At 34.2% G+C, this 17782-nt stretch overlaps 1 pseudogene; it reads left to right on the top strand.

Annotated features, from left to right (window-relative positions):
- The first annotated feature begins 353 nt into the window (after positions 1 to 353).
- LOC109680120 (ubiquitin-conjugating enzyme E2 D3-like) lies at positions 354 to 782 on the top strand (annotated as a pseudogene).
- The last annotated feature ends 17000 nt before the right edge of the window (positions 783 to 17782 follow it).

Below are 17782 nucleotides of genomic sequence, written 5' to 3'. Positions count from 1 at the left end.
TCTCCATTCCCTTTCTTCCCCTTCCCCCATCTGTGGTTACCATTCTCATTCTCTCTCTCTGTGTATTTTAGTTCCAGTTTAAAGAATTCCACAGAGACCAGACATCTTGTGGCTATGTTATGCACATGCACCCGGTGGGGAGGGGATGCATCTGCTGCTGAGCAGGGAGGAGCCCGAGGCCTCTGCTTGAGGGTGGCCGCTGTTGCGCTGCACCTGTGTCTGGCAGAGTTGGTGTGAGACCAAGAAACAATCCTTCCCTGCTGCCCAGATAATCAAGAGTATTTGGCCAGACATTTGAGCACACAACCAAGAAAGCGAGAAGCCAGGTGGAAAAGACAGACTAGGGCACTGAAATGATTAACAAGGAATTTAGTGATTTGGCCTGTGACCCTAGCACAATGTTCTGCAGGTCCATCTAGTTAAGGATGATATATTTCATTGGTAAGCCACAATTATGGGACCCAAGACAGCTCTTATCATGGGGGTGTATTGTTTTTGACAATTCATTTTCCTTCAGACTACTCCATCATACCACCTAAGGTTGCATTTACAATAAGAATTCATCATCCAAATATTAACAATAATGGCAGCATTTTTCTCGTGATTCTAAGACCACACTGGTTTCCTACTTTAACTATTTCTAAAGTTCTTTTATCCATTTGTTCACTGATATGTGATTCAAACCCAGACGACACCCTAGTGACAGTAATTGTGCTGGTCTGTAAAACAGAAGTAAGTACAACAGAATATCTAGTGAATAGACTCAGAAGTGAGCTGTATAATGCTAATTTAAAATCAGAATAACCTGGATTATAGTTGGAATAAACTTTAAATTCGTTGATTTTCTTATCTGCTGCTCCCCTATCAGACCTAAAATCTTTTTTAATTTTAGTTTTTGTTTACCTCCCTCCATTTGTTCACATGCTTATCTGAGATGTCTTAAATTCTTCCAGCTTGGACTGTAATTGCCTTTAAAAACTGTAAAGTAGTTACAAGAGAACAGTTGCCAAAGATTCAGAAATTTTTTAAAAGATGGAGCATGTATGCTATGTGGCCAATGTCTTCTCTTAACTTGGTTATGAGACTAAACCATTCCTCTCTGCTCTAACAGACTGAAGAAATCATCCGAGAGGTGGGAGATGGATGCTCAGTTGTTACATCAAAGGAAGCAACATTATTTTAGCAGCATCCATTCCTGTCTAGGATGTTAGAGAGTTGAGGTTATATGAAATACTTTATGTTCTTAACTGATGTGGCCAGGGAATTGGTATTGAATTTATAGCACTAGTAGAAAAGATATGTGATGTATTTTATACATGTCAATAAAGGAATGACCTGTTCCTGTTAACTTTACATAATCTCTTAGAAATTAAGCAAACAAGCTTGAGACAAACACATATATACACATGTATATATGTATATAGATGTGTGTGTGTGTGTGTGTGTGTGTGTGTGTGTGTGTGTGTATACATATTCCCATGCACTTTCCTAGGCTTAGAGAGCATTAGCTTCAATAGGGGAACCTACTATTTTAAGTATATGGACTCTAAAGACAGGTTTACCTTTCTTTCTTTCTTCTTTCTATTTATTTATTTATTTGGTGGGACTGGGGTTGAACTCAGGGCTTGATGCTTGTAATGCAAACACTCTACCACTTGAGACACACATCCAGTTCATTTTGCTGTGGTTATTTTGGAAATGGAATCTCGTGAATTATTTGCCCAGGCTGGCCTTGAACCATGATTCTTTTGATCTCAGCGTGCCAAGTACTTAAGATTGCAAGCATGAGCCAGTAGTGCCCAGATTCTTTCTTTTTTTCAATTTCTTACTTTACCACTTTTACTAGCTTGGAGAATTTGAGCAAGTCAATTAAATTTTCTAAGCTTTAGTGGTCTCTTCTATTAAGTGAACATTACAATATTACATGTATTAGAGTTATTATGAGGATGAAATAAGAAGATAAAAAATACTCAATAGATTGCCTGGCATTCAGGGAGTACTCATTAGCACAAATAAGATGCCTAGCTATTATGGGTAATACATAATATTATATTTTATCATAGAATGCATATATACATATTTATATGCATGCACACACATAACATATATCATATTCATCAAACACACACACACACACCCATATATATATATATATATATATATATATGAATTTTGCCTGAATTTATATGTTGTCTTTATTAGACATTAAATGCATTACCCTGGTATTTCTCCCTTATTATTTCATGTATGTAATTCCAAAAAAAATCAAAAGTTGACTATTTTACAATTTGCAGTATAAATTATCTGGATTGTCCATTTAAACAGATTACAATAACTGGATACTTTCCAGATTAAACACTTAATTGTCTACTGAGAGGAAAAAGCATTTAAATCAAGGTCTAAATGTTGCCTTATTCTCATAGGACCTGACTGGATCATCCAAGGATCATGGCAAGTAAAAAGCAAGTGATGTTTTATAGGGTGCACAGTTCTGCCAACTGTATTCTTTCCCTGTGTCTTTAAATGGCACTAGGAACAAAGATTTATTGGCTTGGTGTATGGCTCAGTGGTAGAACACTTTCCCAACATGCACAAGGCCCTGGGTTGGATCTCTAGCACTTAAAAAAACCTTACTTTGTCTTGCAAAAATGTTGTTATTGTGAGGAGTTTAAAAAGTTTTCTTCTATAAACTGTTACTTACTGAAAAGCAAGAGGTTTATATAATGCACATAAACCATTTAGCCTGTGGAAATCTAAAGATTCCAGTTAAGTAGTTTTCTATTCCTGACTTTCTTCTACTGTTCTTATAAACTATTTAAGTATGGGCTGACTTTTAATTCTTAAATTCACAGATAGTAATAAACAGTTATAGTTGCCATTTTAATAACAACTTAAAATGAGAGGTTGTATATTAACTTCCAGATATTGTCTAAAGAATTTAAGATCCATTTTATTATCTTATGTTAATTACAAAGTTTCACATTGAGAGCTCAAAAGCTATGTTCATTTATATTTTATAATGTTAACATTTTCAGGAGTAGACACAAAAGGTAATATAAAACTATAACTTGCAATTCTAAATAGTTTACTAGAACTAGTCATTAAATAAGCTTTGCTTTACTAATTTAAAGAAAAGAACTTGAAAATTGTTTTATTTTTATATTTTCTATTGTTTAATTCATATTTAATTGGACACACAGAGAAGTAAATTTCCTTAGAGTCAACCCATATAAACATTAATACATCTTTATTCTCCCTTCCAATGTTTGGGGTTGTCTGTGAATGAAAAAGAGACTGAGCTAAGTCTACAGAGAACTAGAGGGAAACACACAAAAATGTAATGAGATTTTGGAAGAACAAAGATACATATTTGAGGTTGAGAAAGAGTAGGAAATTGTTTAAAGAAAAACAAAGTGACAATGGAAAATTTAAGCTTAGCAAATTTCTTTGTTTATGTTACAGAATAATATTTATGTTAGGTATGGTATTGACAATATAATATTTGACTACAGTCAAAATTTGTTCTTGTTTAAGCACATAATCTAAAAGTAAAACATTGGATGTGCCTTGAAAATTTTACTTATAAACCTTGATTTACATTAAAAAATATGTTTACTAAATTCATAGCACACTTGGTTATATTTTCAGAAGCAATTATGATGACTCCAAACTTCCATACAATGAGTCAGGAAGAGACATCAGAAAATATGAAATGTACAATTATCTTAGAGATGTCTCCATATTTATGTGTAAACACAAAAGATGGAAAATCTAAAGTTTGGCCTGTTTCTACTTTATACGTTCTATAAATTGTCGTGACACCTGGTAAAGCTCTCTCCAGGTGAGAAAAATGGAAAAATTTAAAGAATATTTTAACTACCTGTCATCTTTTGAGTCCATCTCCATTCTTTCAATACAGTTCTGACTGGCCAGAGTTTCACATATTTATGGAGTAACTCCTGAACATGGGCCATTGGTTCTAGGTGTTAAATTTACAAAGAGAAATAGCAAATATATTAGCTTCTTGCCATGTTTCCCATTCTTAGCTAGAACACTGTCCTTCAAAAAGCATTTTCTGTGTTCCCTAGACCTCCTTAAGGTTTTCAAATGCACCCTGTGCTGAGAGCTACATGTTCTATGGCACTTCGGATCTCCAAAGACTGTGTTTTATTTGATTTTGACATTTCTACTTAGCATCATGCTTATCGAAAAACAAGTGGATTATTTCTTCAAATTCAAAATAATGAATGACTATGGTCACATTCTAACCTAGTTCTACATGGGAATGACTCTATTTTTTCTAAGTTTAAAACTTCCTAAATGCAGAAGGGAAAAAATGTGCTTAATCTCTTCACCCAGAGACTCTTTTTTTTTTTTTTTTTTTTAGATAGTTGGGCTTGAACTCAAGGCATACACTTTGAGACACTCCACCAGCCCCTTTTGTTGTGAAGGGTTTTTTGAGATAGGATCTCATGAACTTTTTGCCCAGGCTGGCTTCAAACCACAATCCTACTGATCTTTGCCTCCTGAGTTGCTAGGATTATAGGTGTGAGCCACTGGCGCCCAGTTCAGAGACTATTTGCAAAAGTTTATTTGCTGCAGGATAGTCAGCAAATTTTATGCCATTGGACAATTATAAATTCACAGGAAGTTGCAAAGATAGCATAGGAACTTCTTGAGAACAAGTTTACTCAGTTTCTCTCAGTAGTTACATCTGTATACTAAATTACTTTGGAAAAAACAAGAAATTGACATTGGTGCATGTGTGTGTATAGTCTATGTCATTTTATCACTTTCAAGTTTTGTGTAAACACTTTTGTAATCAAGACACAAAATTATTCCATCAACAATAATAACCCTCCTAATACTACCTTATGGTTCACTTTATAGTTAACCCAACCTTTCTTCAAACTACCAGCCCTTAATTTGCTTTCCATCTCTAATTTTGTCATTTCAAGAATATCATCTAAATGGAACCATACCTAGCATAATGTCACTACATTGCTCATATAAAATGGCCACAGTCAGTTATGGTCTATACCTCACAAACTGAAATCATGTGTAGATACTTTAAATATCTTTACATACTTTGGCCTTACCCTATTGATGATAACATTATTTTAAGTATTTTTCTGTATACATTTAGAACCACATTGGAGAATGTTACAAATTTTGCTTCATCAGCATAGTTTAAATAAATTAAGAATATAAAAAGCTGGTGGAGTGGTTCATGTGGTAGAGCACCTGCTTAGCAAGACTGAGGTCCTAAATTCAAACCCCAGTGCTGCCAAAAAAAAAAAAAAAAGGAATAAAAAGGAATCTACCAAATTTACCCACATTTTTACTTTTTTGGGTATTGTTTTTTCTACTTTGATTCCTGATATTATAAGATCTTTCTGTTGTCACCTCTTTTCTGTGAGCAAATTTCCTCCGGCCAATCCATTAGGATAGATCTACTGGTGACAAATCACATTAGTTTTCCTGTATTTGAAAATGTCTTAATTTCCCCTTCATTCTGAAAGATGTTTGCACTGGATTTAGGATTCCAGGTTGATGGTTCTTTTCTTACAGAACAGACATCTCCAAGTAGCAATGGTTCAGCTTAGGATATTTTAAGTTTATAATGGGGCAAAAGAAAAATGATTTCAGTAGAAACATTATTTAGAATTTAGAATTTAGACTTTTTCTTGAACTAGTGACATGTGTATGATACTCTCACAATGCTGGGTATCAGTGAGGTGCTTTACTGAGTAACTAAGCTAGATATTTGATAGATTCAGTATATAAAACCATTTATAATAAGCCATATTTACAACTTAAGATGAGGTCATTGCAACATAGCCCGGAAAAGACTCTGTATTTGAAAAGTATTGTTGCAAGTCTTTTTTTACTGCCATAGTTCTGATGAGATATCTGCTGTCGTCCCTATTCTCTTCCTCTGTAGGTAACATGCTGTTTTTCACTTATGGCCTTCACAATTTGTCTTTCTCTTTAGTTTTCAGAAGTTTCATTACAGTGTGTTTTACAAGGATTTCTCTGAATACATCCAGTTTGAGACATGCTTACCTTCTTAAATCTATAGATTTATGACTTCTGTCAAACTTGGGGCACTTTCAGTACTATTTCTTTGAATACATTTACATCCCCACTGCACTTCTCCTCTTTTCCTGGAACTCTCAAAACAAGCATCAACCTTAAATTTTTCAGATAGCCTTCTTTGTCTTTGAGATTGTTAATATTTTATTAGTATTCTTTCTCTCTGGGTTCAGATTAAGTAAATTTCTGCTGTTTTAGCTTCAAGTTCCCCAATCATTTCCCTTATCCTCCCCACCCTGCAGTAAGGTCAGTTTATGGAGATCTTGCTCTGGCCTATTGCAGTTTCTATTTCTAAAATTCCATTTTCTTCTCTATATCTTCTATTTTTTTTTTGTTTTCTTTCATTTGCTTATAGTATGTTTGCACTTTCTAGCATTGAAGTATTTTTACCATTGGACATTTTAAAATTCTTATCAAATAAATTAACATCTTTTTCATCTTGGTATAAGCATCTATAGATTATATCTTCTAAAAATTGTAGTAAAGATACTCACCATTGTCTGCTTTCTTAATGTTTTGCTCAATCTCACTGCCAATATTTATTTATTTATTCATCTATTTGTTTGTTTATTTTAAAGGATTTTAATTATTAAAGGATATTAGTTGTACATATTAATGAGTGTCACAGTGATATTTCCATACATGCATGTGTCATGTTTTGGTCATATCCACTCTCATAACAACCCTCTCTTCCTCTCTGCTCTTTCTCCCCCTGCCTACAGTTCCCTTCCCATTCTGTAGAAGTTCCTATTACCTTTGGGCTATTATTTTTTAAGTTCTAGATTCCAAATATGAGGTAAAAGATGCAATCTTTGCCCTTCTGTGTCTGATTTATTTTGATTTTTAAAATCTCCAGATTCATCCATCCATTTTCCTGAATATATCATAATTTAATTTTTCTTTATGGCAGAAAAATACTCCATTGTTATATCTTTTCATCTGATGAAGGGCACCTAGCTTGGTCCATAATGTGGCTATTGTGAATATTGCCACAATAAAAACACATGCATAGAAAGAAAGTCTCAGCAAATATAAGGAAATAGAAATAACCCTCTGCATTCTATGTGATCACAATGCATTAAAACTAGAACTCAACAACAAAACAACAGCAGAAAATATGCAAGTAATTGAAGCTGAACAATATATTGCTCAATGATCATTGGGGTCATAGAAGAATAAGAGAGGAGATCAGAAGTTTCCTGGAAGCTAATGAAAATGAAAACACCACCTACCAGAACCTATGGGACACAGCAAAGGCAGTCTTAAGAGGAAAGTTTATAGCCATGAGTGCATATATTAAAAACACAGAAAGATCTCAAATAAAGAACCTAAAGCTACATCTCAAACTCCTAAAACAACAAAAGCAAACAAAACCCAAAACATGCAGAAGGAGAGAAATAATAAAAGTAAGGGCCAAAAATAATGAAATAGAGACCAAAAAAATCAACAAAAAAAGCTGGTTCTTTGAAAAAATAAGCATATTGACAAGCCCCTGGAAAATCTGACTAAAATGAGGAGGGAAAAGACCAAATTACTAAAATCAGAAACAAAAAAAGGAGAGATAACAAACACTAAGGAAATCCAGGGAATCATTAGAAGAGATTTTGAAAACTTATATTCCAATAAGTTGGGAAATCTTAAAGAAATGGACAAATTTCTAGATACTTAGGACCATCTAAAACTGAACTGAGACGATATTAACAACCTAAACAGATCTATAACAAATAGTGAAATTGAAGCAGCAATAAAGAGTCTCCCAAAAAAGAACAGTCCAGGACATAATGGATTCTCAGCTGAATTCTACCAGACCATCAAAGAAGAACTAATACCAACACTTCCTAAACTTTTCCATGAAATAGAAAGAGAAGGAATGCTGTCTAATTCATTCTATGAAGCCAGCATTACACTCATCCCAAAACAGGACAAGAACATATCCAAAAAGGAGAACTACAGGCCAAACTCCTTAATGAACATCAATGCAAAAATCCTCAAGAAAATAATGGCAAACCAAATCCAAAACATATCAGAAAGATCATTCACCATGACCAAGTTGGCTTCATCCCAGGGATGCAGGAATGGCTCAACATACATAAATCAATAAAAATAATACAGCACATTAATAGAAACAAAGACAAAAACCACTTGATCATCTCAATAGATGCAGAAAAAGCCTTTGGTAAGATCCAACACCACTTCATGATAAAAGATCTAAGAAAACTAGTAATAGAAGGAATGTACCTCAATATTATAAATGCTATATATGACAAACCTATAGTCAACATCTTACTTAATGGGGAAAAACTGAAACTATTTCCCCTAAAGTCAGGAATGAGATAAGAATGCCCACTCTGCCCAATCCTATTTAACATAGTCATGGAATTCCTAGCCAGAGCAATAAAGCAAAAAGAAGAAATAAAAAGAATATACATAGGTAGAGAAATAGTTAAATTATCTCTATTTGCAAATGACATGATCCTATACCTTAAACACCAAAAACACTCCACTGAAAAACTCCTAGACACCATAAACAGCTTCAGCAATGTAGCAGGATACAAAATCAAATTACAAAAATCAGTAGCCTTTCTATACACCAACAATGAACATATTGAGAAGAAATATAGGAAAACAATTCCATTTACAATAGTCTCAAAAAAAATCAAATACCTAGGAATAAACAAAGGATGTAAATGACCTCTACAAGAAGAACTGCAAACTACTGAAGAAAGAAAGATATTGAGAAGACTACAGAAGATGGAAAAATCTCCAATGCTCATGGATTGGCAGACTCAACAGAGTAAAAATGACTTAACTACCAAAAGCAATCTACAGGTTCAAAGCAATTCCCATCAAAATACCAATGACATTCATCACAGAGATTGAAAAATCTACCCTAAAGTTCATTTGGAAACACAAAAAAACATGAATAGCTAAGGCAATACTGAGCAAAAGGAGTAATGCTGGAGGTACTACGAAGCCATAGCAATAAAAACAGCATGGTACTGGCACAAAAGCAGATATGAAGACCAGTGGAACAGAATAGAGGACCTGGTATGAATCCACACAGCTACACCCACCTTATTTTTGACAAAGGCACCAAAAACATATGATGGAGAAAAGACAGCCTCTTCAACAAATGTTTCTGGGAAAAGTGGTTATCTACCTGCAGAAAACTGAAACCAGATCCTTGCTTGTCAATATGTACTAGAATCAACTCAAAGTGGATTAAGGACCTTAATATTAGACCAGAAACCTTGCAGTTAGTACATGAAAGAGCAGGGAATACCCTGGAAACAGTAGGTATAGGCAAGGACTTCCTCAGCAGAATTCCAGCAGCCCAGCAACTAAGAGAAACAATGAGCAAATGGAACTACATGAAATTAAAAAGCTTCTGCACATCAAAAGAAATGGTCTCTAACTAAAGAGCCCACCCACATAGTGGGAGAAAATATTTGCCAGCTATACCTTAGACAAAGGAATAATAATCAGAATATACAGGGAGCTCAAAAAACTACTCCCTTAAAAGCAATGAACCAATAAAAACCGAGCAACTGAACTAAACAGAACTTTTTCAAAGGAAGAAGCCCAAATGGCCAAAAAACACATGAAAACATGCTCACCAACCCTGGCCATAAAAGAAATGCAAATTAACACCACCCTAAGATTCTACCTCACTCCTGTTAGAATAGCTATTATCAAGACCACCACCACCCACAAATGTTGGCAAGAATGCTGTGAAAAAGGAACCCTCATACACTGCTGATGGAAATGTAAGCTAGTACAACCCACTTGGAAAACAATATGGAGGCTTCTTAAAAAACTAACCATTTATCTGCCATATGATCCAGTAATACCACTTCTAGGGATATACCAGAAAGAATGAGATTTAAGTTATTACAAAGTCACTATTCACAACGGCCAAGCTATGGAAACAGCCAAGATAACCCACTACCAGTGAATGGATTAAGAAAATTTGGTATTTATGCATAATGGAATTTTACTTAGTCACAAAGAAGAATGAAATTTTGTCATTCACAAGTAAATGGATGGAACTGGAAAACATCATCTTAAGTGAAGTTAGCCAGGCTCAGAAGGCCAAAAATCGCATGTTCTCCCTCATATACAGATTATAGACTCAAAACAAATGCAGTAATATTACTGGACATGGGTCACACACTGAGGGAAGAACACGCACAGGAGGAATAGGGAAAGGGAAGGAAACCTAAAACTTGAATGTGGTTGATGTGCTCGCTGTAGAGGAGTGAATAAAGTAATCTTAAATTGGCAGAGGCCACTATAGGAAGGGGACCAGGAAGTAGTGGGGAGGTCTGGCAGAGATGTCCAATTGGGGCTGCAATACATATGTGCATGGAAACAACACTAGGAATCTCTCTGTATACCTATCCTTATCTCAAATTAGCAAAAAAGCCACGTCTTTCTTATTATCTCCTATGTTTTCTCTTCAACAAAATTGGAGAACAAGAACAGGTTCCTGCCAGGAAGGGGGTTGTTGGGTGGTGGGGGAGGGAGGAGTGGGGAGGTGGCACAAACAATGTATACACAAGTAAGTAAATGTAAAAATGACAAAATAAAAGAAAAAAATTCATGTGCAGGCATCTCGATTGTATGCTGAGTTTACTTCCTTTATATATATAAATTAGTTTATTTCTGGATCATATGGTAGTTTTAGTTTCTTTTTTTGAGGAACCACTGTACTGTTTTCCATAGTGGCTAGACTACCCTGCATTCCCACCTAACTACCTATAAGGTCTCCCTTTTCCCCATATCCTGGTCATAATTTGTTATTTTTTGCTTTTTTAAATAGTGGCCATTCTGACTAGGGTCAAATGGAATCTCCATATAGTTTGGATTTTCATTTACTTGACAGTTACAGGTGGTGAACACATTTTCATGTATTTATTGGCCATTTTTTCATCTTTTGAGAAGTGTCTATTCAGATTATTTTGCCCATTCATTGATTGAATTAATGTTCTTTTACATTTTTGGAGTATTTTTGTCCATTTTGGACATCAGTTATCTGTCAGATGGATGAATGGGGAAGATTTTCTCCCATCTTGTAGGTTGTTTGTTCACTCTGTTCATTGCTTCCCACCATGTGCAGAGCTTTTTAGTTTGATATTGTCCCACATAACAATTCTTTCTTTTATTTTCTAAACTTTGAAAGTGCTTTTGATAAAATTGTTGCATGTTTCAATATCTTACAGAATGTCCCCTAGTTATTTCTCTAGAAGTTGCAAATTTTAGGTCTTACATTAATGTCTGATCAATTTTGAGATATTTTTGTGCAGGGTGAGGGACAAAGATGCAGTTTTGTCTTCTACACATGGCTAACCAATTTTTAAATGCTGTTCTTTTCTCCAAAATATGCTTTGTTCCTTTGTCAAGAAGAAGATAGCTGCAGATACAAGAGTTTATTTCTGAGTCCTCTATTCTGTTTCATTGCTCAATTGGTCTTTTTTGTGCCAATACAATGCTATTTTGTTACTATGGCTATGTAGTCTGTCTTGAGATCAGGTGTTGTGATGCTTCCTGAATTTCTCCTTTTACTTAGGATTGTTTTGGTTTTTTTCCTAGATTTGATGTAAATTTTAGGATTGTTTTTCTCTAGTTCTGTGAAGAATGCCATTGGTATTTTTAAAGGATGTATAAATGAGCATATTAAAATATGTTACTACCCATTATGTAGAAAATAAAAAGTAAAGCCACGAGTTAGCACAACACAACAGTAGGCTAAAATTGACAAGTGTGACAGTACCAATTGCCAGTGAGGATGTGGGTTAACTGAAATATTTATAAATTAGTGGAGGAGCACAGAATTTGGAGGTCACCTCTAGAAGAAAAATTGGTAGTTTTTCTAACATTAGAAATACAATGTAACTTGGAGATTTTATTCATTAAATTTTCTCTCTAGAGAAAGTTCTTTTGAAAATTGTTAGTGCACATTAATTGTACAAAATAATGGATTTCAGTATGATATTTTCATACGTTCGTATAAGGTACTTCAATCATATCTACCCTCCTTCTATTACCCACAATTACCCACACTTATGCTCTGTAAACTGTTGGCTAATAGAGGATGAGTAAGGGGGTTGATCTGATTAAAGCACAATGTGTACATGTCTGAAACGCCAAGGTGAAAACTCCCTGGGACTATCAAGATGCACTTTAAAAAATGAAGGACAGGAAGGTAAAACAGGTTTTTTCCCAGAGTGGGTACCAGGAGATGAGGTGGGCATAAGGAAGAGGTGAATGAGGATGAATAAGGTGGATGTATTTTGTATTCATATATGAAAATAGAAAAATAAAACCTGTTGAAATTGTTCTAAGAAGAGGAGAGGAAAGGGAATGAGGAAGAGTGATGGAGGTAGATATATTGTAAGCACATATGTAAATATCACAATGTATCCCCCTATGCAACTATTATATGCTAATAATAAAAATTTTAAGAAATTTATTAACATACATTAATTGTACAAAATAGTGGATTTCATTATGACATTTTCCATGCATGTATATAAGGTATTTTGATCTTATTTGCCCCCCCTCCAATTATACACACTCACCCCCACCCCTTCCTATTGGCCCCCTTCCTATTTTGATGGGGTCATGTTTTATCTGCAGGTTGCTTTCAGTAATATGACTATTTTCACAATATTAATTCTGCTAACCTGTGAACATTAGAGGCCTTCCCATCTTCTAGTGTCTTTTCTTCTACAATTTCCATTGTAGAGGTTTTTCCCTCCTGGGTTAGGTTAATTCCTAGTTGAGTCTATTGTAAACAGTATTTTCTCCTAATTTGTTTCTCAGCATGTTCATTATTGATGTACAGAAAGCCACTAATTTTTGTATTTTGATTTGTGTTCTTTTTACTGAGTTTATTTATTATATTTAAGGGTCTTTTGATGGAGACTTTAGGGTTATCTAAGTATAGACTCATATCCTCAAATAAGGATAATTTAACTTTCCCCTTTCCTATTTCTGTCCCTTTTATTTCTTTCTCTTCCCTGATTTCTATGGCTAAAATTTCAAGTATTAGATTGAGTAAGAGTGGAGTGAGTAAACACCCTTGACATGTTCCTGATTTTAGAAGCAATGCTTTCAGCTTTTCCCCCTCCAGTATTATATTGGCAGTGTTGTGCTGAAATATTCTTCTATACCTAGTTGATTCAGGGTTTTAATTATGTATGGATGTTCCATTTTATTAAAGGTTTTTTCTGTATCTATTGAAATGATCATGTTTTTTTCCTTGAAAGTATGTGCTGTATTACATTGATTGATGTGTGCTGAACCATCCTTGCATCCTGGATTGAACTAAATTGAACTGGAGGAGTGGCTCAAGTGACAGAGCACCTGTCCAGTAAGACTGAGACACTGAGTTCAAGCTCCAGAACCCTAGACAAAAAGAAAAAAGAAGATAACTTGATTATAATGTATGAACTTTAAATTTTGTCATTAAAATCAACTTTCTTGAAGTTTTTTGTTTGTTTGTTTATGTCAATCAGGGATATTATTCTGTAGCTTTCTGTCTCTCTCTTTTTTGTTGTTGTATACTTATCAAAGTTGGATAGCAGGCAATACTGGCTTCATAGAATGAGTTTGAAACTACACATTAGTTTTTTATTTTATAGAATAGTTTGAGGACCATTGGTATTAGCTATTTTTCTTGTTATTGTTTTTATGGTTTGGGGGTTTTTTTGTTTGGTTTTTTTTTTTTTTTGGTGGTACTGAGAATTTTGAACTAAGGATCTTGTAGTTCATAAGCAGGTACTCTCCTACTTGACCTATGCTCCCAGCCATTTTTGATTTTTAGTTATTTGGTTATTTGTCTCACTTTTGCCATGGACTATGATTATCCTACCTGTATGTCCTGCCCACCTGAGATTTCAGGTGTGTACCATGACTCCTGGCTTGTTTGTTGAAATGTGTGTGTAGGGGGGGAATCTTACTAACTTTTTGCCCAAAATGGCCTCAAACCATGATCTTCCCTATCTCCTCCTCCCAAGTACCTGGGATTACAGTGTGCACTACCATGCCTGGTTATCTTTCTTTAAAATTCAGCTGTGAATCTGCCCAGTCATGAATTGCTTGTTGGGAATAAATTTATTGCAGTTTCAATCTCATTGCTTGCTGTCAGTTTATTTAGACTTTTTATGTCGTCTTGGTTCAATTTTGGTAGGTCGTAGGTGTCCAGAATATTTTCCATTTCTTATAAGTTGTCCAATTTATTGGAGCACAATTTTTCAAATATTTCTTAATGATTATGAATTGTATGGGTTTCAGGAGTGTCTGTTTTTGGTTTGTCATTTATTTTATTTGGATCCTTTCTCTTTGTTTTAGTTAGCTTGCCTAACAGTTTATCAATTTTGTTGATCTTTTCAAAAGACCAACTCTTTTCCTCATTGATTTCATATTATTCTTTTATTCTCTATTTTATTTGCACTTTGATTCTTATTATCCCTCCCAATTTGTTTTGAGTTGTGTTTGTTTTATTTTTTTTAAGAACTTGAGGTGCACCGCTAGTTTATTTATTTGAACATTTGTGTTTTTATAAACCAGCACAATAATAGATCAATAGACCAATGGAATAGAATGTGGCAATAAATAGGTTCAGAATAAACAGGAACGTCATTATATAAGGGCCATCAGGAAGCAACAAAAATTAGAGAGAAAAACTAACATTGAATCTCTCCATTAGATTATGCAGAAAGCCAAATACCAGATTAGGGATGGGAGTGAATCAATAGATGTTTTGTTGTTAATATTAAGAATTTTTTCCATGAATAAAAATAGTAACCTGCTTAAAATCTGTCAAAAACCATTCACAATGTTTTAATGGGCAGATATTTTTAATTTAAAACATGTAAGAAAACACAAGTAAATAAGACATAAATTTATAAAAAAAAATGAGTTGGCAGTTAACAGAAGTGCAAATACAGCTCTTCCAAGAAAAATATGGACAGATGTTTAACTTTAAAATGATCACAAAATAATAATGCTATCACTAAAAGTCATGACAAAATATAATTTACATTAACATTATTGGCAAACATTAAATTAAGGTAGTATCAAACACTGGTGAGAAGTGTAGAATAGAGGATGAGAATTGTAATACACCACTCTAGGAGTATAAATGAATACATTCTTTTCAGAGAGCATACTGAAATTAATGAATAAAATTTAGTGTACTATTCTATAATCCAGTTAAAACACTCTTCAGAAGAAAACATGTCTCATAAGGCAATTAAAAGGGGTTTGATGGAGTTCAACATTGCTTTGAGTGTGGTAAATGAGAAATGAAAATAATTTAGGTGTGACCAAGTAAATGCATTCAGTGTATATTACATGAAAATCATCAATAGAAATGAATGTATGTTGCAATGTGAATAAATATTAACAATGTAGTACTGATAGGAAAAATCTAAAACCAAAAGGACATCTGTGGAACAATATCATTTATGAAAATTTACATCACAGGTATAAAGAAAGCAACCTGTAGATTTTACAAAGATGCCTACATATCTAAGAACACATATTAACTATATTAAACTGGATGTCTTGGGGGAAAGGAAATGAGAGAGAGAATTAGAAAAACTGGAAAAACCAAATAATGAGGAATTCAGTCCTTCAATGAAGTGGGCTATAAAGAGCTCAACCTTGAGCACCCATGATCCTTAAAAGGAAGGAAGAAAGGAGGGTGGGAAGGAGAGTAAGAGAGAGAGAGAGAGAAAAGACTAAAATTTATTGAACTATTATTTTTAGGGTTTGTACTCTAGATACTTGTTTTCAAATCACAGCTTAAAATTATGCAATTTACTATAATAATCAACATATCTTCAAACAATTTTCTAGAGGACAATGATCACTTCTTTTTGTTATCAGTCTGTCAAGAAAATATCACTACTCTTTATTTCCTTAGTCAGTTATGTACTTATAATTATGCAAAAGAAAAGAAAGAAATGCAGTACAGATGTATACCATACCATGAAATCAAACCCTGCATAGCAGCTTCTCTTCACTGAAAGTGAATTTGTCTGTCTTTCCCACAGACATTTGCAATGTCTATGAACATTTTGGTTGTCAGAGTGGGTAGGGAAAGAGGTTTCTATTGGCATTTATTGGGTAGAGGTACAGGATGATGTAAAATATCTTACAATTCACGGTGTGCTTCCCAGAACAAAGAATCACCTCACCCAAACTGTTCACATTGCCACTGTGAGAAACCCTGCTATGTAATACTACATCATCATTCTCTTGTATCATTATTAACCCCAGAGAGCTCTCTATAAGAAAATGCAGTAAATTCTTGTACATTTGTTTTATGAGAAGATTGTATTATCAAATACATGCACGTACCTGCCCATCCATTCCTCTGCTTGTTTTTCATTTACTCAGCCAATGTGTACCAGCTGAATACTCTGTGCCAAGAATTATCACAGAGAATTCTACAACTGAGTAAGAAGACCTCACCATTGCTTTTAAGATAATTTCAACTCAGTGGGTAAGGTAAGTCAAGAAGTATTGTAATATGGCAAGTACTATAAAAGAATCATGATATAAGAAGCTGACATAGAAGAAAGTAATTATGAATTACTGTACCATATAAATTGATATAATGTGGTAAGTTATCACAGCATTTTATTGTATTAATAAATACATACATATATATATGCAAGCCTAAATAACTTACAAATTTCATTATTTTAATTAACTTTGCATTGTTTAATGATCTCCGAATGTATTCTAAAAGCTTTGTTCCATCTGTTCCCACGACATAGGGGGAGGGGACAATGAGAACAATGACAAGTGACCTATGCAAGTTAAAATTCAAGAGGCTTACTCTGGAAAAGAATCATGAGATTCAGTTTTTGTTTATAATTGCAGCCAAAGGATAAGCAATCAGCATCAAAGGATTCAGAGAAGCAAAGAAAGAAGGAGTTTCATTTTTGTGTTAAAGTAGGAGAAAATAGTCCATAATATATTTAATATGTTCCTCTGTAGATTTGGCAAGTTTCTGTAAAGAAGACAGACTCTTCCCTACTTACTTCAAGAGTTACTTATGAATATTTTCCTTCTTCCACTCTCCTTCATTCTCATTCATTTTTCCCCAAGTTTCTAGAAACTGAGCATGAAAGTTATTACTCAAATTTATAAGCAATACTATCCATGTATTTAAAAAAAGAAACAGATAAATTCATCACATGACAAGAAGGTTTTGCAGTAATGATTTTTGCCCTTGTTGGGAAAAATAAGTTTTCATAAATGGAATTTGGTGATGAAGTTGCCCAGGAAGCAAAGGCTCTATGTGAGCAGCAAGGAAGATGCTCTGTGGTTTCTAGATCTCCAGAGAAGGGTGGTTGAAAACTTCTTTACACAGAAATCCCACAATGGCCCTTTCACAAGTCAGAAAAGTGCTGACTTCAAAAGGAGATTTTTTTGAGTGTAAAAATTATTCAATTGTCCTCTGAGTCTGTGTATTAAGATAGTTCACAGGTTTACCAATTGTATGTTAATTGTTCTTAAGGCCAGGTTTATTTAAATTTTCTTATTGTCTCCCAAAACAAAATTCAATTCAAAGCAGAACAAAAACAATGGACTCAAGAATTGTTTCTGTGTGTCATAGCTGACATGTTTACTGAGACATCTGACCAGACAGAGTCAAGAATATGTT

Source organism: Castor canadensis, chromosome 1 (genome assembly GCF_047511655.1).
Source record: "Castor canadensis chromosome 1, mCasCan1.hap1v2, whole genome shotgun sequence".
NCBI lineage: Eukaryota > Metazoa > Chordata > Mammalia > Rodentia > Castoridae > Castor > Castor canadensis.
Note: the sequence above shows the minus strand (reverse complement) of the source record. Positions and strands in the feature narration are given on the sequence as shown.